A 20,738-nucleotide genomic window follows, 5' to 3' on the forward strand; every position below is an offset into this window, starting at 1 on the left:
GCCGGCGGAACGTCCGAAGTCTTTACTGGTCTTTAACAGAAGATGAAGCTCGCCCATTTTGTTGGATTGGGAACGTACATTCGCGAGGTGGATCGACGGGAACGACAATCTGTATCCTCTCTTGCGGAACTTCACTTGGATGCCGGCTCGGTTCCCTCTGTGGTGCCGCCTCCATGCGCCGAAAACCGCGGATGCTGCTGTGGTGAGTAACTCGGGGAAAAAACTGAGCGGATTTGCGTAAATTGGTGAAAGATAGTCCGTAGTAGCCTCCTTGATGGTTAGCAAGTCTCCCCTTGATCCCTGATGCAGTCCCACCTCCACTGTTCTGTTGCCCTCATACATGTCCTGTATTATTCTAACATACTTCTCTGCTACTCCAGACTTCCGTATGCAGTACCACAGTTCCTCTCAGTCATAGGCTTTCTCTAGATCTACAAAGACACAATGTCGCTCCTTCTGAACCTTCTCTATACTCTTCCATCAACATCCCCAAGGCAAATAATGGATCTGTGGTACTCTTTTTAGGCATGAAACCATACTGTTGTTCGCAAATACTCAATTCTGTCCTGAGTCTAGCCTCCACTACTCTTTCCCATAACTTCATTGTGTGGCTCATCAACTTTATTCTTCTATAGCTCCCACAGCTCTGCACATCACCCTTGTTCTTAAAAACGGGCACCAGCACACTTTACCTCCATTTGTCAGGCATCTTCTCACCCGTTAGAATTCTGTTAAACAAGCTGATCAAAAACTCCACAGCCACCTCTCCTAGATGCTTCCGTACCTCCACAGGAATGTCAACAGGACCAACTGCCTTTCCAGTTTTAATCCTCTTTAATGCCTTTCGAACTTCCCCCTTACTTATTATTGCCACTTCATGGTACACCACATTCTTCTACTCTTCCTTCTCTCATATTTTCCTCATTCATCAACTCCTCAAAGTATTCTTTCGATCTATCCAGCACACTATTGGCACAAGTCAGCACATCTCCATCTCTATCTTAAATCACTCTAACCTGCTGCACATCCTTCCCATCTCTATCCCTGTCTGGCCAACCTGTATCGATATTTTTCTCCTTCTTTTGTGTCCAACCTGGCATACATGTCATCATATGCCTCTTGTTTGGCCATTGCCACCTCTACCTTTGCCCTACGTCGCATCTCAATGTGTTCCTTTATCCTCTCCTCGGTCCTCTCAGTGTCCCACTTTTTCTTTCCTTGTATGATTTCCTGTACTGTGAGGTTCCACCACCAAGTCTACTTCTCTCCTTTCTTGGCAGAAGATACACCAAGTACTGTCTTGCCTGTTTCTCTGATCACCTTTGCTGTAGTGGTCCAGTCTTGTGGAAGCTCCTCCTGTCCACCGAGACTGTCTGACCTCTTCCCAAAAAGCCACACAACACTCTTCCTTTCTCAGCTTCCACCACAAGGTTCTCTGTTCTACCTGTGTCTTCTTAATCTTCGTCCCCACCACCAGAGTCATTTTACACACCACCACCCTATGCTGTCTAGCCACACTCTCCCCTACCATTACCTTAAAGTTAGTAACCTTCAGATTACATCGTCTGCACAAGAAGTAATCCACCTGCGTGCTTCTACCTCAGCTCTTGTAGGTCACCCTATGTTCGTGCCTCTTCTGGGGAAAAAAAGTGTTCACTACAGTCATTTCCATCCATTTTGCAAAGTCTACCACCATCTGTCCCTCCAAGTTCCTTTCCTGGATGACGTACTTACCCATGACTTCTTCATCACCCCTATTACCTTCACCAACATGTCCATTACAATCTGCACCAATTTACGACTCTCTCTGTCTGGGATGTTCAGAACTACTTCTTCCAGCTCCTTCCAGAATTTCTCTTTCACCTCGAGGTCACATCCTACCTGTGGGGCATAGCCGCTAATCACATTACACATAACACCCTCAATTTCAAGTTTCAGGCTCATCACGCAATCTGATACTCTTTTCACCTCCAAGACATTCTTAGCTAACTCTTCTTTTCAAATAACCCCTACTGCATTTTTCTTCCCATCTACACCATGGTAAAATAATTTAAACTCTGCCCATAAACTTCTAGCCTTATTACCTTTCCACCTGCTCTCCTGGACACACAATATACCAACCTTTCTCCTAATCATCATGTCAACCAACTCCAGAGATTTTCCTGTCGTAGTCCCAACATTCAAAGTGCCCACATTAAATTCTAGGCTCTGTGCTTTCCTCTTCTCTTTCTGCCTAAGAACCTTCTTTCCACCTCTCCTTCGTCTTCAACCCACAGTAGCTGAATTTCCACCGGCACCCTTCAGGTTAACGGTGCTGGGAGCGGACGTTGTTAACCCGCGCCACGACCAATCCGGTATGGAATTCTTTAGTTCACAGATGTCAACTCAAACACAGATGTTCCGGGGGCCAGATCCGGCCCGCCACATGATTTTAAGTGGCCCGCAAAACCAAATCATGTACGTCCAACTTCATGTCTCTTGCTAAAATACCAAAACTGATGATTTTCTTCACTTTTGGTAACATTGAGATATTGTAAGCATTTCTTTGTAACAAATTCCACTTTTACAATAAAACTGAGTCATAGTTGAACAAACATTTTTTTTTATTGGCTTCTGATTTCAAAACTAGTTATCCATCAATTTGTTGTTCATATGTAATTATATTAGGCGATCATATATTTCTATGTATGTTTGATACCACTTTTTTTCAGACTCTTGATGACTCATGATACCAAAACCACTTGTACTTTTGAGACATAAAATTTGTATCCACTATTGCTGCTGAAATGATGCATTGCGGGACTATCCATCCATCCATTTTCTACCGCTTATCCGGGTCGGGTCGCGGGGGCAGTAGCTTTAGCAGGGACGCCCAGACTTTCCTCTCCCCAGCCACTTCATCCAGCTCTTCCAGGGGGATCCCGAGGCGTTCCCAGGCCAACCGAAGGACGTAGTCTCTTCAGCGTGTCCTGGGTCGTCCCCGGGGTCTCCTCCCGGTGGGACGTGCCCGGAACACCTCACCAGGGAGGCGTCCGGGAGGAATCCGAATCAGATGCCCCAGCCACCTCATCTGGCTTCTCTCAATGCGGAGGAGCAGCGGCTTTACTCTGAGATCCTCCCGGATGACCGAGCTTCTCACCCTCTCTCTAAGGGAGAGCCCGGACACGCTGCGGAGGAAACTCATTTCGGCCGCTTGTATCCGGGATCGCGTTCTTTCGGTCACGACCCACAGCTCATGACCATACGTGAGGGTAGGAACGAAGATCGACCGGTAAATTGAGAGCTTCACCTTTCGGCTTAGCTCCTTCTTTACCACAACGGACCGATACAAAGTCTGCATCACTGCAGACGCTGCACCGATCCGCCTGTCGATCTCCCGTTCCATTCTTCGCTCACTCGTGAACAAGACCCCAAGATACTTGAACTCCTCCACTTGGGGCAGGATCTCGTCCCCGACCTGGAGAGGGCACGCCACCCTTTTCCGATTGAGGACCATGGTCTCTGATTTGGAGGTGCTGATTCTCATCCCAGCCGCTTCACACTCGGCTGAGAACTGCTCCAGTGAGAGTTGGAGCTCACGGCTTGATGAAGCCAACAGAACCACATCATCAGCAAAAAGCAGAGATGCAATACTGAGGCCACCAAACCGGACCTCCTCTACGCCTTGGCTGCGCCGATAGATTCTGTCCAGAAAAGTTAGGAACAGAATCAGCGGCAAAGGGCAGCCTTGGCGGAGTCCAACCCTCACCGGGAACGAGTCCGACTTATTGCCGGATATGCGGACCAAACTCTGACTCCAGTCGTACAGGGACCGAACAGCCCGTATCAGGGGGTTCGGTACCCCATACTCCCGAAGCACCCCCCACAGGACCCCCCGAGGGACATGGTCAAACGCCTTCTCCAAGTCTACAAACACATGTAGACTGGTTGGGCGAACTCCCATGCACCCTCGAGGACCCTGCCAAGGGTGTAGAGCTGGTCCACTGTTCCACGGCCAGGAAGAAAACCACACTGCTCCTCCTGAATCTGAGATTCGACTTCCCGAAGGACCATCCTCTCCAGCACCCCTGAATAGACCTTACCAGGGAGGCTGAGGAGTGTGATCCCCCTGTCGTTGGGACACACCCTCCGGTCCCCTTTCTTAAAAAGGGGGACCACCACCCCAGTCTGCCAATCCAGAGGCACTGTCCCCGATGTCCACGCGATGTTGCAGAGGCGTATCAACCAGGACAGTCCTACAACATCCAGAGCCTTGAGGAACTCCGGGCGAATCTCATCCACCCCCGGGGCCTTGCCACCGAGTAGCTTTTTAACCACCTCGGTGACCTCAACCCCAGAGATAGGAGAGTCCGCCTCAGAGAACCCAGACTCTGCTCCCTCATGGGAAGGCGTGTCGGTGGAATTGAGGAGTTCTTCGAAGTATTCTCCCCACCCGCTCACAACATCCCGAGTCGAGGTCAGCAGAGCCCCATCCCCACTATACACAGTGTTGGTGGTGCACTGCTTCCCCCTCCTGAGACGCCGGATGGTGGACCAGAATTTCCTCGAAGCCGTCCGGAAGTCTCTCTCCATGGCCTCACCGAACTCCTCCCATGGCCGAGTTTTTGCTTCAGTGACCACCAAAGCTGCATTCCGCTTGCAAGATCTCATCCCAGACTTGGAGAGGGCACGCCACTCTTTTCCGACTGAGGACCATGGTCTCAGATTTGGAGGTGCTGATTCTCATCCCAGCCGCTTTATAGTCGGCTGCATACCACTCCAGTGAGAGTTGGAGATCACAGCTTGATGAAGCCAACAGAACCACATAATCCGCAAAAACCAGAGATGGAATATTGAGGCCACCAAACCAGACCCCCTGTATGCCTCTGCTGCGCCTTGAAATTCTGTCCATAAAAGTTATGAACAGAATCGGTGACAAAGGTCAGCCTTGGCGGAGTCCAACCCTCACCGGAAACAAGTCCGAATAACTGCCGGCAATGCGGACCAAACTCTGACACCGATCGTGCAGGGACCGAAAAGCCCGCATCAGGGGGTTCGGTACCCCACACTCCCGAAGCACGCCCCACAGGACTCACCGAGGGACACGGTCAAACGCCTTCTCCAAGTCCTCAAAACACATGTAGACTGGTTGGGCGAACTCTCATGCAACCTCGAGGACCCTGCCGAGGGTGTAGAGCTGGTCCACTGTTCCACGGGCAGGACGAAAACCACACTGCTCCTCCTGAATCTGAGATTCGACTTCCCGAACGACCCTCCTCTCCAGCACCCCTGAATAGACCTTAACAGGGAGGCTGAGGAGTGTGATCCCCCTGTCGTTGGGACACACCCTCCGGTCCCCTTTCTTAAAAGGGGGACCACCACCCCAGTCTGCCAATCCAGAGGCACTGTCCCCGATGTCCACGCGATGTTGCAGAGGCGTATCAACCAGGACAGTCCTACAACATGCAGAGCCTTGAGGAACTCCGGGCTAATCTCATCCACCCCCGGGGCCTTGCCACCGAGGAGCTTTTTAACCACCTCGGTGACCTCAACCCCAGAGATAGGAGAGTCCGCCTCAGAGAACCCAGACTCTGCTCCCTCATGGGAAGGCGTGTCGGTGGAATTGAGGAGTTCTTCTAAGTATTCTACCCACCGGCTCACAACATCCCGAGTCGAGGTCAGCAGAGCCCCATCCCCACTATACACAGTGTTGGTGGTGCACTGCTTCCCCCTCCTGAGACACCGGATGGTGGACCAGAATTTCCTCGAAGCCGTCCGGAAGTCTCTCTCCACGGCCTCACCAAACTCCTCCCATGCCCGAGTTTTTGCTTCAGTGACCACCAAAGCTGCATTCCGCTTGCAGGATCTCATCCCAGACTTGGAGAGGGCACGCCACCCTTTTCCGACTGAGGACCATGGTCTCAGATTTGGAGGTGCTGATTCTCATCCCAGCCGCTTTATAGTCGGCTGCATACCACTCCACTGAGAGTTGAAGATCACAGCTTGATGAAGCCAACAGAACCACATAATCCGCAAAAAATAGAGATGAAATACTGAGGCCACCAAACCAGACCCCCTGTATGCCTCTGCTGCGCCTTGAAATTCTGTCCATAAAATAAACAGTGTAAATGATGCACTGCTTCCCCCCCTGAGACGCCGGATGTGGACCAGAATTTCCTCGAAGCCGTCCGGACGTCTTTCTCCAAGGCCTCACCGAACTCCTCCCATACCCAAGTTTTTGCTTCAGCGACCACAAAAGCTGCATTCCGCTTGTCCAGCCAATACCCATCAGCTGCCTCACGACAGGCACCGACCACAGCTCCGGTCGGCCGCCTCAGCAATGGAGGCGCGGCACATGGTCCACTCTGACTCGATGTCCCTAGCCTCCCCCGGAACATGAGCAAAGTTCTGTCGGAGGTAGGAGTTGAAACTCCTTCTGACAGGGGATTCCGCCAGACATTCCCAGAAGACCCTCACAATACGTTTGGGCCTGCCACGTCGGACCGGGATCTTCCCCCACCATTGGAGCCAACTCACCACCAAATGGTGATCAGTTGACAGCTCCGCCCCTCTCTTCACCCGAGTGTCCAAGACATGCGGCCGGAAGTCCGATGACATGACCAAAAAGTCTATCATCGAACTGCGACCTAGGGTGTCCTGGTGCCATGTACACGTGTGCACCCTTATGCTTGAACATGGTGTTCGTTATGGACGATCCGTGATGAACACAGAAGTCCAATAACAGAACACCGCTCGGGTTCTGATCGGGGGGCCGTTCCTCCCAATCACGCCCTTCCAGGTCTCACTGTCATTGCCCACGTGAACATTGAAGTCCCCCAAGAACGATGGAGTCCCCAGCTGGAGCGCTCTCTAGCACCCCCTCCAAGGACTCCAAAAAGGGTGGGTACTCTGAACTGCTTTTTGGTGCATAGGCACAAACAACAGTCAGGACCTGTCCCCCCACCCTAAGGCGGAGGGAGGCTACCCTCTCATCCACCGGGGTGAACCCCAACGTACAGGCGCCGAGCCGGGTGGCAATAAGTATACCCACACCTGCTCGGCGCCTCACACCGTGGGCAACTCCAGAGTGGAAGAGAGTCCAACCCCTCTCGAGAGGACTGGTACCAGAGCCCAAGCTGTGCATGGAGGCGAGTCCGACTATATCTAGTCGGAACTTTTCGACCTCACACACCAGCTCGGGCTCCTTCCCTGCCAGAGAGGTGACATTTCACGTCCCTAGAGACAGCTTCTGTAGCCGGGGATCGGATCGCCAAGGTCCCCACCTCCGGCCACCGCCCAGCTCGCACTGCACCCGACCCCTATGGCCCCTCCCACAGATGGTGAGCCCACGGGAAGGGGGACCCATGTTACCCTTTCGGGCTGCGCTCGGCCGGGCCCCATGGGTGCAGGCCCGGCCACCAGGCGCTCGCCTTCGAGCCCCACCACCAGGCCTGGCTCCGGTGGGGGGCCCCAGTGACCCGCGTCCAGGCAAGGGAAACCCATGTCCATTGTTTGTCATCGTCATAAGGGGTCTTTGAGCCGTGCTTTGTCTGGTCCCTACCTAGGACCTGTTTGTCATGGGTGACCCTGCCAGGGGCATAAAGCCCCAGATAACTTAGCTCCTAGGATCATTGGGACAATGCTAATGGATGGTGCAGTAAAATTTTGGAGTACTCAAAACAGTGATGGAGTTCCTTGGGGTTGGCTGGTGGGTGGGGGGTTAGGTGAGTTAGTAAAAATATTTAAGGTCAATGTGTTCATTCAATTGTCCAAATAGCACAACGAAACCCCAAAATACTGCTAGTCTGTAGTGATCCAAGTTTATTGAAGCCCCAACATGAAAAGTTCATTGGGACAATGCTAATGGATGGTGCAGTAAAATTTTGGAGTACTCAAAACAGTGATGGAGTTCCTTGGGGTTGGCTGGTGGGTGGGGGGTAGGTGAGTTAGTAAAAATATTTAAGGTCAATGTGTTCATTCAATCGTCCAAATAGCACAATGAAACCACAAAATACTGCTAGTCTGTAGTGATCCAAGTTTATTGAAGCCCCAACATGAAAAGTTTTATCAATCCATCCATTTTCTGAGTCGCTTCTCCTCACGAGGGTGGCGGGCGTGCTGGAGCCTATCCCAGCCATCATCGGGCAGGAGGCGGGGTACACCCTGAATTGGTTGCCAGCCAATTGCAGGGCACATACAAACAAACAACCATTTGCACTCACATTCACACCCACGGGAAATTTAGAGTTGTCAAATAACCTACCATGCATAAGTGCTCAAAGTTCCTTGGTGTGATAATACAAGTACCTAATTACTATTTACCCTCTGATATTCTGTATCTGTGTCTCCCTAGTCGAATTGCAATAGTTTTGAGTTAGATGTCAGTGGACTGGACTGTATATCATTACATAGCACATTATTGAGAGAGAAGAACAAATCTGTTGTAATGCTTATACTGTCTTTCAGCATGAATGTTGTGATGAAGTGACTTTCCCATCTCTTTACAGTTGTATGATGAAGTTGACAGGATCCACACATCATCTGTAAACTTCTACCGGCTCATGAAAGAGGGTTTTACCAGTGTTGTGCCAAAGGTTGTCAATCTGGTTCAAGGAAAAACCCAGTTGGCCAAAATGTACAATGAAGCAAGGGAAGGATTCTACCAGAGGATCAACCAGGTATTTGCATTTTTGGTAGCCAATATTGAAATTTGATATACTGTAAAAGCAATAGGTTGTCATATGATCTTTGTTAAGACATTGTGGTCACTTACCCCAAACCATTGTGAGGACAATTTATCCATCCATCGATCAGTTTTCTGCACCGCTTATCCTCATTAGGGTCGCGGGTATGCTGGAGCCTATCCCAGCTAACTGCGGGCAGGAGGCGGGGTACAGGCTGAACAGGTTGCCAGCCAATCAAATGGCATATATAAACAAAAAAACATTCACACCTACGTACAATTCAGAGTCTTCAATGAACATGCATGTTTTTGGGATGTGGAAGGAAACCAGAGTACCCGGAGAAAACCCACGCAGGCACGGGGAGAACATGAAAACTCCACACAGGTGAGACCGGCTTTAAACCCGGGTCCTCAGAACTGTGAGGCTGATGTGCTACCCATTAAAATTATCCCTTTGTGGGCAAATATGTACCATGAGGGTACAAATTAGGGTCCCAATATGTACCCTTTTAATTTGTACCCTGTATAGACAAATATGTAGCCCAATGGGGGGCACAAGTCAGGGCAAACTGTAGGTCGGTCCCAAGCCCGGATAAATGCAGAGGGTTGCGTCAGAAAGGGCATCCGGCTTAAAACTTTGCCAAACAAATATGAGCGTTCATCCAAAGAATTCCATACCGGATCGGTCATGGCCCGGGTTAATAACGTCCGCCACCGCCGCTGTCAACCTGCAGGGCGCCGTTGGAAATTCAGCTACTGTGGGTCAAAGTCAAAGAAGAAGAGGCGGAAAGCGGGTTCTTCGGCAGAAAGAGAAGAGGACAGCACAGAGCCTAGAACTGAATGTGGGGACTTTGAATGTTGGGACTATGACAGGAAAATCTCAGGAGTTGGTTGACATGATGATTAGGAGAAAGGTTGATATATTGTGTGTGCAGGAGACAAGGTGGAAAGGCAGTAAGGCTAGAAGTTTAGGGGCAGGGTTTAAATTATTTTACCATGGTGTAGATGGGAAAAGAAATGGATTCGGGGTTATTTTAAAAGAAGAGTTGGCTAAGAATGTCTTGGAGGTGAAAAGAGTATTAGATCGAGTGATGAGTCTGAAACTTGAAATTGAGGGTGTTGTGTGTAATGGGATTAGTGGCTATGCCCCACAGGTAGGATGTGACCGAGAGGTGAAAGAGAAATTCTGGAAGGAGCTAGACGAAGTAGTTTTGAGCATCCCAGACAGAGAGAGTCGTAATTGGTGCAGATTGTAATGGACATGTTGGTGAAGGTAATAGGGGTGATGAAGAAGTGATGGGTAAGTACGGCATCCAGGAAAGAAACTTGGAGGGACAGATGGTGTTAGACTTTGCAACAAGGATGCAAATGGCTGTAGTGAACACTTTTTTCCAGAAGAGGAACGAACATAGTGTGACCTCCAAGAGCGGAGATAGAAGCACGCAGGTGGATTACATCTTGTGCAGACGATGTAATCTGAAGGAGGTTACCGACTGTAAGGTAGTGGTAGGGGAGAGTGTGGCTAGACAGCATAGGATGGTGGTGTGTAAGATGACTCTGGTGGTGGGGAGGAAGATTAGGAAGACAATGGCAGAGAAGAGAACCATGTGGTGGAAGCTGAGACAGGACAAGTGTTGTGCAGCTTTTCGGGAAGAGGTGAGACAGGCTCTCGGTGGACGGGAGGAGCTTCTAGAAGACTGGACCACTGCAGCCAAGGTGATCAGAGAGGCAGGCAGGAGAGTACTTGGTGTATCTTCTGGCAGGAAAGGAGCGAAGGAGACTTGGTGGTGGAACCTCACAGTACAGGAAATCATACAAGGAAAAAGGTTAGCTAAGAAGAAGTGGGACACTGAGAGGACCGAGGAGAGGCGAAAGGAATACATTGAGATGCGACACAGGGCAAAGGTAGAGGTGGCAAAGGCCAAACAAGAGGCATATGATGACATGTATGGCAGGTTGGACACTAAAGAAGGAGAAAAGGATCTATACAGGCTGGCCAGACAGAGGGATAGAGATGGGAAGGATGTGCAGCAGGTTAGGGTGATTAAGGATAGAAATGGAAATATGTTGACTGGTGCCAGCAGTGTGCTAGCTAGATGGAAAGAATACTTTGAGGAGTTGATGAATGAGGAAAATGAGAGAGAAGGGAGAGTAGAAGAGGCAAGTGTGGTGGACTAGGAAGTGGCAATGATTAGTAAGGGAGAAGTTAGAAAGGCACTAAAGAGGATGAAAAATGGAAAGGCAGTTGGTCCTGATGACGTTCCTGTGGAGGTATGGAAGCATCTAGGAGAGGTGGCTGTGGAGTTTTTGACCAGCTTGTTCAATAGAATTCTAGTGCGTGAGAAGGGACAGCCGAGGTTTGATGTTTTGAAGACAAAGTTAGAGAGCGGAGACTTCGATGGTTTGGACACGTCCAGAGGAGAAATAGTGAGTATATTGGTAGAAGGATGATGAGGATGGAGCTGCCAGGCAAGAGAGCTAGAGGAAGACCAAAGAGAAGGTTGATGGATGTCGTGAGGGAAGACACGATGGCAGTTGGTGTTCGAGAGGAGGATGCAGGAGATAGGCTTACAGGGAAAAGGATGACGCGCTGTGGCGACCCCGAACGGGACAAGCTCAAAGGAAAACAAGAAGAAGATAGACAAATATGTACTCTAAGGGTACAAATCGTAAGGGTCCCAATATGTACCCTGGTTAAGGGGTCAATAGGTGTACCGTTGAGGATACTGCCACAGTGACAAGCCATTAGACCCTCAAAGGTACAAATTTAGCACCTTAATTCTGACAGTGTACCAGTACCATACCAAGGTATTTTGACATAATAAAAATAAATACATAAAAAAATAGCACGGTACCATTTTTTGGAGTACCGGTAGTTCAAAAAAATAATAACTTACCCAACAGCGCTGAATTCAAATGCTGTCTTAAAAGGACAGTGCCCAAAAAGTCGATAGTCAGCCAATGACTGCCTGCCTTCCAACAAGTTGTGTGCGCCCGAGTGTGTGGGACCCGGGAGAATGAAATGGCATCAAACTGCCGACTAGCTCCTGCCTCCTATAGTCACCTTAGCAAGCATTAGCGTTATCCACCAGGACGTAACCTCAGAGTCTGCAGCTCACAAGGCTATGTGAGAAAAAATTATGTTATATGCAGTGGATTCTCCTGTGCTGTTAGGGAAACTTTTCATTCCATGCACACGAGTGTCAGTGTTTCCAGCAGGAGATCGATGGCATCGATAACGTGGGAGGACTTAGCACGGGTGCGCACCACACGGAAGCCCAGCTCTAACCCGGATACAGGGTTAACTCCTCGTCGGAGACCACTCCGGAAATCGGGGAGTTTGAGAAGATCCACCGAATGCAAAAGGAAAACCACTTATTATCTAAGTGGAGGATAAAGGTCTACTTTTTCAAAGTGTCGTAGCGCCGTATACAACGACTAGAAGTCATCGCCGGCCACTGAGTAGGTGCACATGTATTGTTTACAATGGGAGAACTCAAATGCAGTCATATGCAATAATACTGCATCATAAAAGCTTGAATAAAAAGCTTGAAGGCTTGATGTAAGAAGTTGAGAAGTTGAGTACAGTACATATAAATACAGAAATAAATAATATAGCCATGGAAAAAAATCTTATACCCCTTGCTTCTTCAGTTTCTTGACAACGAAAAAAAGCTCAAGAGTTTAATAAAGCTCTGCTATCTTGCTCAAGCCATTTTCCATGGTTTTCTTGATAATAAACCAAAATTATAATTAATAATCAAATTAAGCTTTTGTATTCTTCAGGTAAAATGCTTTTAGTGGGACTGTCATGAGCTGCCCTGAAGTACTAGTGTTGGAGCCTGGGTGGCGCTTTACACCCTCTCTCTTTCCAGCACCTTCCTCGGCCACGCACCTGTCACCAATCAGCCCTCATTACCACCTGCTTTTAGGCCTGCCTGAACTCAGAAATCCTCGCCAGAATATTGCAGCTTCTTCAAGTGTGTTCCCTCTGTGTTCCTCACCAAGTGAATTCTTGCACCTACACCGCCAAGCCAGCCGCCTGTCCTCGTCACCGCCTGCCACGCATTCTCTGCCTCAACAACCCGCCAGCGCACCTCAAGGACCATCTACATTTCCCTTTGTTTCAATAAACTGTTCATCACAACCTCTCTGCCTCTTAGAATTTTATGGCTGCAACACGTTCCAAAAAAGCTGGGACAGAGTCATGTTTACCACTGTGCTACATCACCTTTTCTTTTCACAACATTCAATATATGTTTGGGAACTGAGGACACTTTTTTGGAACGTGTTGCAGCCATAAAATTCTAAGTTAATGATTATTTGCTAAAAACAATCAGGTTTATCAGTTTGAACATTAAATATCTTGGCTTTGTAGTGTATTCAATTAAATATAGGTTGAACATGATTTGCAAATCATTGTATTCTGTTTTTATTTGTTTAACACAATGTCCCAACTTCATTGGAATTGTACGTACAAGCACACACGTTCTTTTAAAAAAAAAAAAAAAAAAAAAGATTTTTAAAAAACTCATATCATAATGCTTTGGTTTTGGATTTTAAATTCAGCCATTTTCTCTGGTTCCTTATTTTGAAAAAAAATATATATATCAATTATCAATAGACTATGAAATACAATTGTGGATAAATTTTTCAGCCATATCGCCCAGCCCTATTCACAAGTTCATTGACATTTTGTGGAAGAACTTGAGGCCATCTGTCCAACAGTTGACACTCATATGAGGACGAGTGTTGCAACAGGACAATTAACCAAAACACAGAAGCATATTAACAAGGAGAATGGCTTCAGAAGAAGAAATACTAGAGTGGCGCAGTCAAAGTTCTGACATCAACCCGATTGAGATGCTGTGGCATGACCGCAAAAGAGCTATTGACCCCAGACACCTTAAGAATCTTGCTGAACTGCAACAGTTTTGGAAAGATGAATGGTACAAAATTCATCCAGATCAGTGTGCATGTATGATCTGCAACTACAGGAGATGTTTGGTTGAGGTTATTGCTGCCAAATGAGGGTCAACCAGTTATTCAAACAAAGTGTTCACTTAATTTTTCCTCCCTGCCCTGTGAATGTTTGCATGTTATGCATGTTTGCATGTACATCTCAATACATTAGCATAGTGTCAAAAGCTTAATTTGATTAGGTAGTCCAATTCAAAAAGTGAAACTCATGATAGCAATGCACTACTACACACAGGGAGTTAAATATTTCATGATTTGTTTTTTTTTAAGTATAATTTTGATGATTATAGCTTACACCAAACGAAAACCTAAAATTGAGCATCTCTAGAAACCAGATATTACAAAACAATCAAGAAACAATGGCAACGATTTGTAATATAGAAATTTGGCAAGAATTTGCCTTTTGAAATGTATTTTCCCAAGTGTTTAATGAACCTATATAACGTATCAGTACTAAAATAAATGAACTTTTCCACCCTATTCTAATTTATTGAGATGTACCTGTATAAAAATATGAAAACATAATTATTTGTGTGGTATTCATTTAATGAGCCACTGGTTGTTTATTCTTTATTCTTGATGTTTTATTCTCTTCTTATTTAGATGACGATCAGACGACATTTTCTGCATCTGTATTTGTGCAGAATTTCCAAATGGGTCACATACCTCCCACTGTCCAGGGACCAGAAAAGAATGATCACATTGTTGGTAAGCGGCTCTGCTCTTTCGTATTGATGCTCAATTTTTGAAGTCTTTAAAAATGTCCAAATCGACTTAAGACAAGGTTTCAAGACAGAATGTAGACTATATCTTGAGAACAGCTTTAGTCGTGGGTAATCGAGAGCGATATAAAATGTTGGTACAGTACTTACACGGTGCTAGGAAAGCAAATTCCGCCGTATACTGACTGGGAGTGACATCCAACACCAGAGAGTCCCAGTCAGGCAAGTTCACATGAACGCCGTTCTGTCCTGACTGAAACAAGCGCTTTCCACGTTTCTGATGCGGCAACCTGGTTGACGAATCAAGTCATGTCCGATTTCACCAATAAAATTTCAGCAATGTCAGTGACTGCGACCATCAACTTAGAAGGAAGCCCGAGGTTGGGTGATCAATGGGGAGCCCCAAAAAAAACGCTGCTTGTTCCCGACAATCAGTTTGAAGCTTGGGAGTGTCCGTATACGACTGCTTCGGATCAAAGGATGCCCGACTTGGAACGATTCTGGCAATGTCACGCTATTTGATCAAAACGGAAACTTTCGCTCCACATCAACAGAAACCGCGGCCATATTAAGAATAATCCATGTTCCTGTGTACATGGGGGTGTGTTCGAAAGGCTTTCAGAAACAGAAATGGAAAGCAATCATGAGTGGCAGTTCGTGTTTACATGATTTTGTAAGCTTTTGTATTGACACACTTGCAAAAGTTATTGTTTTAAGGTGTGCTATTGTTTTTTATTCTTTTACCGAAATAATATTGGTACAGTCCTGTGCGTTTTTTCCCTCGACATAACTTTATAGAAAAGGGAGGCGAAACAAAACAGAGCCAAGGAAGAGCCACCAAAAAAAACCAAACATAATTAGAAAATTCCATAAAAAGTGTGTGTGTGTGTGTGTGTGTGTATATATATATATATATATATATATAAAAAAGCGGCAAGGTGGGCGACTGGTTAGAGCGTCAGCCTCACAGTTCTGAGGACCCGGGTTCAATCCCGACTGTGTGGAGTTTGCATGTTCTCCCCGTGCCTGCGTGGGTTTTCTCCGGGCACTCCGGTTTCCTCCCACATCCCAAAAACATGCATGGTAGGTTCACTGAAGAATCTACATTGCCCGTATGTGTGAATGTGATGTGCGTATGGTTGTTTGTTTATGTGTGCCCTGCGATTGGCTGGCAACCAATTCAGGGTGTAACCCGCCGCCTGCCCGATGATAGCTGGGATAGGCTCCAGCGCTCCCGCGACCCTTGTGAGGATAAGCGGCTCAGATAATGGATGGATGGGATGGATATATATCCATCCATCCATTTTCTACCGCTTGTCCGAAGTCGGGTCGCGGGGGCAGTAGCTTTAACAGGGACGCCCAAGACTTCCCTCTGCCCAGCCACTTCATCCAGCTCTTCCGGGGTGATCCAGAGGCGTTCCCAGGCCAGCCGAAGGACGTAGTCTCTCCAGCGTGTCCTGGGTCGTGCCCGGGGTCTCCTCCCGGTGGGACGTGCCCGGAAAACCTCACAGGGGAGGCGTCCAGGAGGCATCCGAATCAGATGCCCTAGCCAGCTCATCTGGCTCCACTCGATGCGAAGGAGCAGTGGTCACGACCCACAGCTCGTGACCGTAGGTGAGGGTGGAACCGTAGATCGACCGGTAAACCGAGAGCTTCGCCTTTCGGCTTAGCTCCTTCTTTACCACAACGGATCGATACAAAGTCTGCATCACTGCAGACGCTGCAACGATCCGCCTGTCAATCTCCCGTTCCATTCTTCCCTCACTCCTGAACAAGACCCCAAGATACTCCCCCCCCCCCCCCCCCTCCACTTGGGGCAGGATCTCATCCCTGACCTGGAGAGGGCACGCCACCCTTTTCCGACTGAGGACCATGGTCTCAGATTTGGAGGTGCTGTTTCTCATCCCAGCCGCTTCACACTTGGCTGCGAACTGCTCCAGTGAGAGTTGGAGGTCACGGCTTGATGAAGCCAACAGAACCACATCATCAGCAAAAAGCAGAGATGCAATACTGAGGCCAACAAACCGTACCCCCTCTACGCCTCGGCTGTGCCTAGAAATTCTGTCCATAAAAGTTATGAACAGAATCGGTGACAAAGGGAAGCCTTGGCGGGGTCCAACCCTCACCGGAAACGAGTCCGACTTACTGCCGGATATGCGGACCAAACTCTGACTCGGGTCGTACAGGGACCGAACAGCTCGTATCAGGGGATTCGGTACCCCATACTCCCGAAGCACCCCCCACAGGACCCCCCGAGGGACACGGTCGAACACCTTCTCCAAGTCCACAAAACACATGTAGACTGGTTGGGGCGAACTCCCATGAACCCTCAAGGACCCTGCCAAGAGCTGGTCCACTGTTCCACGGCCAGGACAAAAACTACACTGCTCCTCCTGAATCTGAGATTCAACTTCCCGACCGACCCTCCTCTCTAGCAGCCCTGAATAGACCTTACCAGGGAGGCTGAGGAGTGTGATCCCCCCGTAGTTGGAACACACCCTCCGGTCCCCATTTTTAAAAAAGGAGGGAACCACCACCCCAGTCTGCCAATCCAGAGACACTGTCTTTGCAGAGGCGTGTCAACCAGGACAGCCCTACAACATCCAGAGCTTTGAGGAACTCCGGGCGAATCTCATCCACACCCGGGGCCTTGCCACCGAGGAGCTTTTTAACCACCTCGGGGACCTCAACCCCAGAGATAGGAGAGCCCGCCTCAGAGAACCCAGACTCTGCTCCCTCATGGGTGGGCGTGTCGTTGGAATTGAGGAGATCTTCGAAGTATTCTCCCCACCGCCTCACAACGTCCCAAGTCGAGGTCAGCAGCGCCCCATCCCCACTATACACAGTGTTGATGGTGCACTGCTTCCCCCTCCTGAGACGCTGCATGGTGGACCAGAATTTCCTCGAAGCCATCCGGAAGTCTTTCTCCATGGCCTCACCAAACTCCTCCCATGCCTGGGTTTTTGCATCAGCGACCACCAAACCTGCATTCCGCTTGGCCAGCCTGTTCCCATCAGCTTCCTCAGGAGTCCCACATGCCAAAAAGGCCCGATAGGACTCCTTCTTCAGCTTGACAGCATCCCTCACCGTTGGTGTCCACCAAAGGGTTCGGGGATTGCCACCAGGACAGGCACCGACCACCTTACGGCCAAAGCTCCGGTCGGCCGCCTCAGCAATGGAGGCGCGAAACATGGTCCACTCGGACTCGATGTCCCCCGCCTCCCCCGGAACATGAGCAAAGTTCTGACAGACCAATTTAGGAACCAACTTTATAATGCTAAACAACAACTTGATTATTATCAAAAAGAACGGAGTTCCTACTACAACAGTTTAGATACACTAATTTCGAGCACAATAATAAATCAGGAAAATTTCAACCCAAACCAACTTCAACGTAATAAAGAAAAACACGAATTACATCCGTCCAAAATTCAAATGGTAAATTTACTCAATCACCACAGGATATTATTGAGACATTTTACAACTACTACAGTAGTTTATATTCGTCCCATAATAAGCTGAATAAAAATGACATTGATATTTTTCAATAACCTAAACATCCCTCAATTAACTTGAGAAAGTAAAACGTTTTTAGATGCCCCATTAACCCTCAGTTACATAAGGGTTTAAACGATATGCCAACAGGAAGAGCTTCAGGCAATGATGGTTTTTCCACTGAGTTCTATAAACATTTCTGGTGTATACTAAAACCACTGTTTTTCAGAATGGTGATAGAGATAAAAGATAAAGGCCTGTTTAGAGGTCATATGAATACAGCGGCAATAAAATTACTACCGAAACCAGGGAAAGACCCCACTCTTCCAGCTAAGTAACAACCGCTGTCACTGATTAATAAAAAGTCATCAAACTCATATCTAAGGCTTCAGCCAACAGACTAGAAAAAATTCTCCCGTCGTTAATACATTCTGACCAAACAGGTTTCATGAAAGGACGGAGCTCCACCAATAATGTCAGGCGACTGATAAACCTAAAAAGTAGGTCTAAGCGTAATAACCTAAAGATGATTGTCTTGTCACTAGATGCAGAAAAAGCTTTTGACAAACTGGTCTCTTCTTTTTGATGTACTTCACAAATTTGGCTTCGTTGACTCATATATTCGTTAGACAACTCTCCCAAAGCAACTGTCACCACAACTTCTTAAACACCTGACCTATAATTCCATTACAACAAGCTGGAAATTTTTTTACTTGAGTTCGTTGTCACATTTCTGTGGGGCCAATTATGTATTACTCGTGCACTCACTGTAGTTGTCTCGCCATGCTGCACTATTTGCATATACTGGCCACTCATGCCAGAGTAGTATCTGCCCCATTTGCACATTGATTGAGGAGTATCTGTAACATTTGCACAACCAACATTGTCCCAGATGATCGCACTACTCGTCACTTTAAACCGCATACACTCCTTGAAGTCTCAGCGCCCTTTGCACAATGGTCATTGCACCGGACTATTGCAATATTAGTCGTTCGAACTGCTCTAAGTGCTAGAGGACTCTGCATCTTTTTGCACAATTGTTTTTTGTCTTGATGTCCCCAAAGTGTTCTGTAAATTGACTGTCTGTTGTACTAGAGCGGCTCCAACTACCGGAGACAAATTCCTTGTGTGTTTTGGACATACTTGTCAAATAAAGATGATTCTGATTCTGATTCTGAAATGGGGTCACATCACAAAGTTTCACTTTACAAAGTGGAAAGTGGAATCCTGAAATTCAAAATATAAGAGAATTTTTGTGTTACCGAAGACCAAAAGCATTGAATTGGTGTGCATTCCCATATAGCATGAAAATAGGTGTCTGGGGTATGTTTGGTGCATTGCACGCATATATTAGATGGAGAGAAACCCATTTTATGCATAGTGTACTGAGTAAAGTGTGTTCTATGGAGAACTTTATACTGTATAAGCTGTAAATTTATGTTTTTTTGTCATTCTAAACGTATTGTTACATATCTGTATCCAGTAGTTACGGTCAGCGGACATGGAAAGGTCTTCTTCCCATTTATTGATTGGCAAGTGCATTGAATTAGGGCATGTTGGTATTCTTTTTTTAATTGCTGCTTGTTGGATTTATCAAATGTTGCTGAGTCATCTTCTTGAAGGCGAGACATCTTTCTATCTAAATATTGTCCATAATACTAATGCAAGCTACTAATGCAAAATACTAATGCAAGCTACTAATGCAAAATACTAATGCAAGCTAAGCAAATAAATGATAACTACTAAAATATATCTAAATGATAACTACTAAAATATATTTAACACATTCACTGCCATTGACGGCTTTAGAAATCAAATAGCCACATTAACTGGGAAGGCTGGCAGGGAATGAGTTAATTGATTGTTTTAAAGAAAGTTTCTGCCTGTTATTTGGAATTCTTGGAACAGTTCATCACGTGTCCTAAAAACATTATTGTTAAATAGTTTTTGTAGGTGGTCAATTCCATGTTGTTCCCATGTGCTAAAATGAAGGGGTATATTATTGATTTTCGAAATCTGGATTATGACAGATTGGGGAGAGCATACTGGGAGCTAATTGAGATCATGTCGATTCTAAACCCTGCCACCAAGCCGTTAAGGTGGATGCGATTATTGGATTCTTGAAAGATTTATGGCGTTTAAGACTAGTAGAAATAAATGGGAGTGTTGGTAGTTTGATATTGTTGCAATCTGTTTGTTCCAATTCTGGCCAAGAATCACACTCCTCATTGTGGTGCAACCATTTGATGATGTATTGTAATTGGTTAGCTAAAAATAGTGTTTAAAGTTGGGAGCATTTAGGCCTCCCTCCTGTTTACTTTTCTGAAGAGTGGATAGACTAATTCTATTTTTCTTATTTTTTGAATGAAAATTTATTAAAGCAGAATTTCATTTTTGAAACCATTTAAATGTGGGTTTCAATGGAATCATTGAGAATAAATAATTTATTTGAGGTAAGGTTTGAATTTTTATTGTGGCTATTCTTCCCAGTTGTGATATAGGTTATTCCAGCGTTTTAAATCAGATGAGATTTTTTTCCAGAAGTGATGTGGAATTTAGATTGATTTGGTCTGTGAGTTTTGGTGAAATGTTAACACCTAAATACTTAATGTTTCCTATAGCAATAGGGTAATCTGGGATTTGATCTGCAGGAGTCCATGAGTTTGCTGTTATTGGGAGTACTGTTGAGTTTGTCCAGTTGATAGCGTAATCTGATATTTGTGAAAATGTTTTAATGAGATTGAAGACTGCCTGAAGAGATGACTTGGGTTCCTGTAAATAAAGAAGAATATCATCAGCATACAGATTGATTTTGTGTTCTGTCACTCGCAAGGAGACACCTTTACTATTAGCATTCTGACGTATAGCGGCAGCAAGAG

General features: G+C 46.8%; 1 protein-coding gene across 1 annotated transcript in view; it reads right to left on the minus strand.

Moving 5' to 3' along the window:
* The window catches only part of vps37c (VPS37C subunit of ESCRT-I), an 85,609-nt gene extending 70,690 nt beyond the window's left edge, over nt 1–14,919 (minus strand). Inside the window, exon 1 of the mRNA XM_061679883.1 lies at nt 14,515–14,919. The gene's annotated coding sequence lies outside the window, so the exon portion shown is untranslated. The remainder of the gene's footprint in view (nt 1–14,514) is intronic.
* Between the last annotated feature and the right edge of the window lie 5,819 nt (nt 14,920–20,738).

This window comes from Phycodurus eques, chromosome 6, assembly GCF_024500275.1.
Source record: "Phycodurus eques isolate BA_2022a chromosome 6, UOR_Pequ_1.1, whole genome shotgun sequence".
In the NCBI taxonomy this organism is placed as follows: Eukaryota; Metazoa; Chordata; class Actinopteri; order Syngnathiformes; family Syngnathidae; genus Phycodurus; species Phycodurus eques.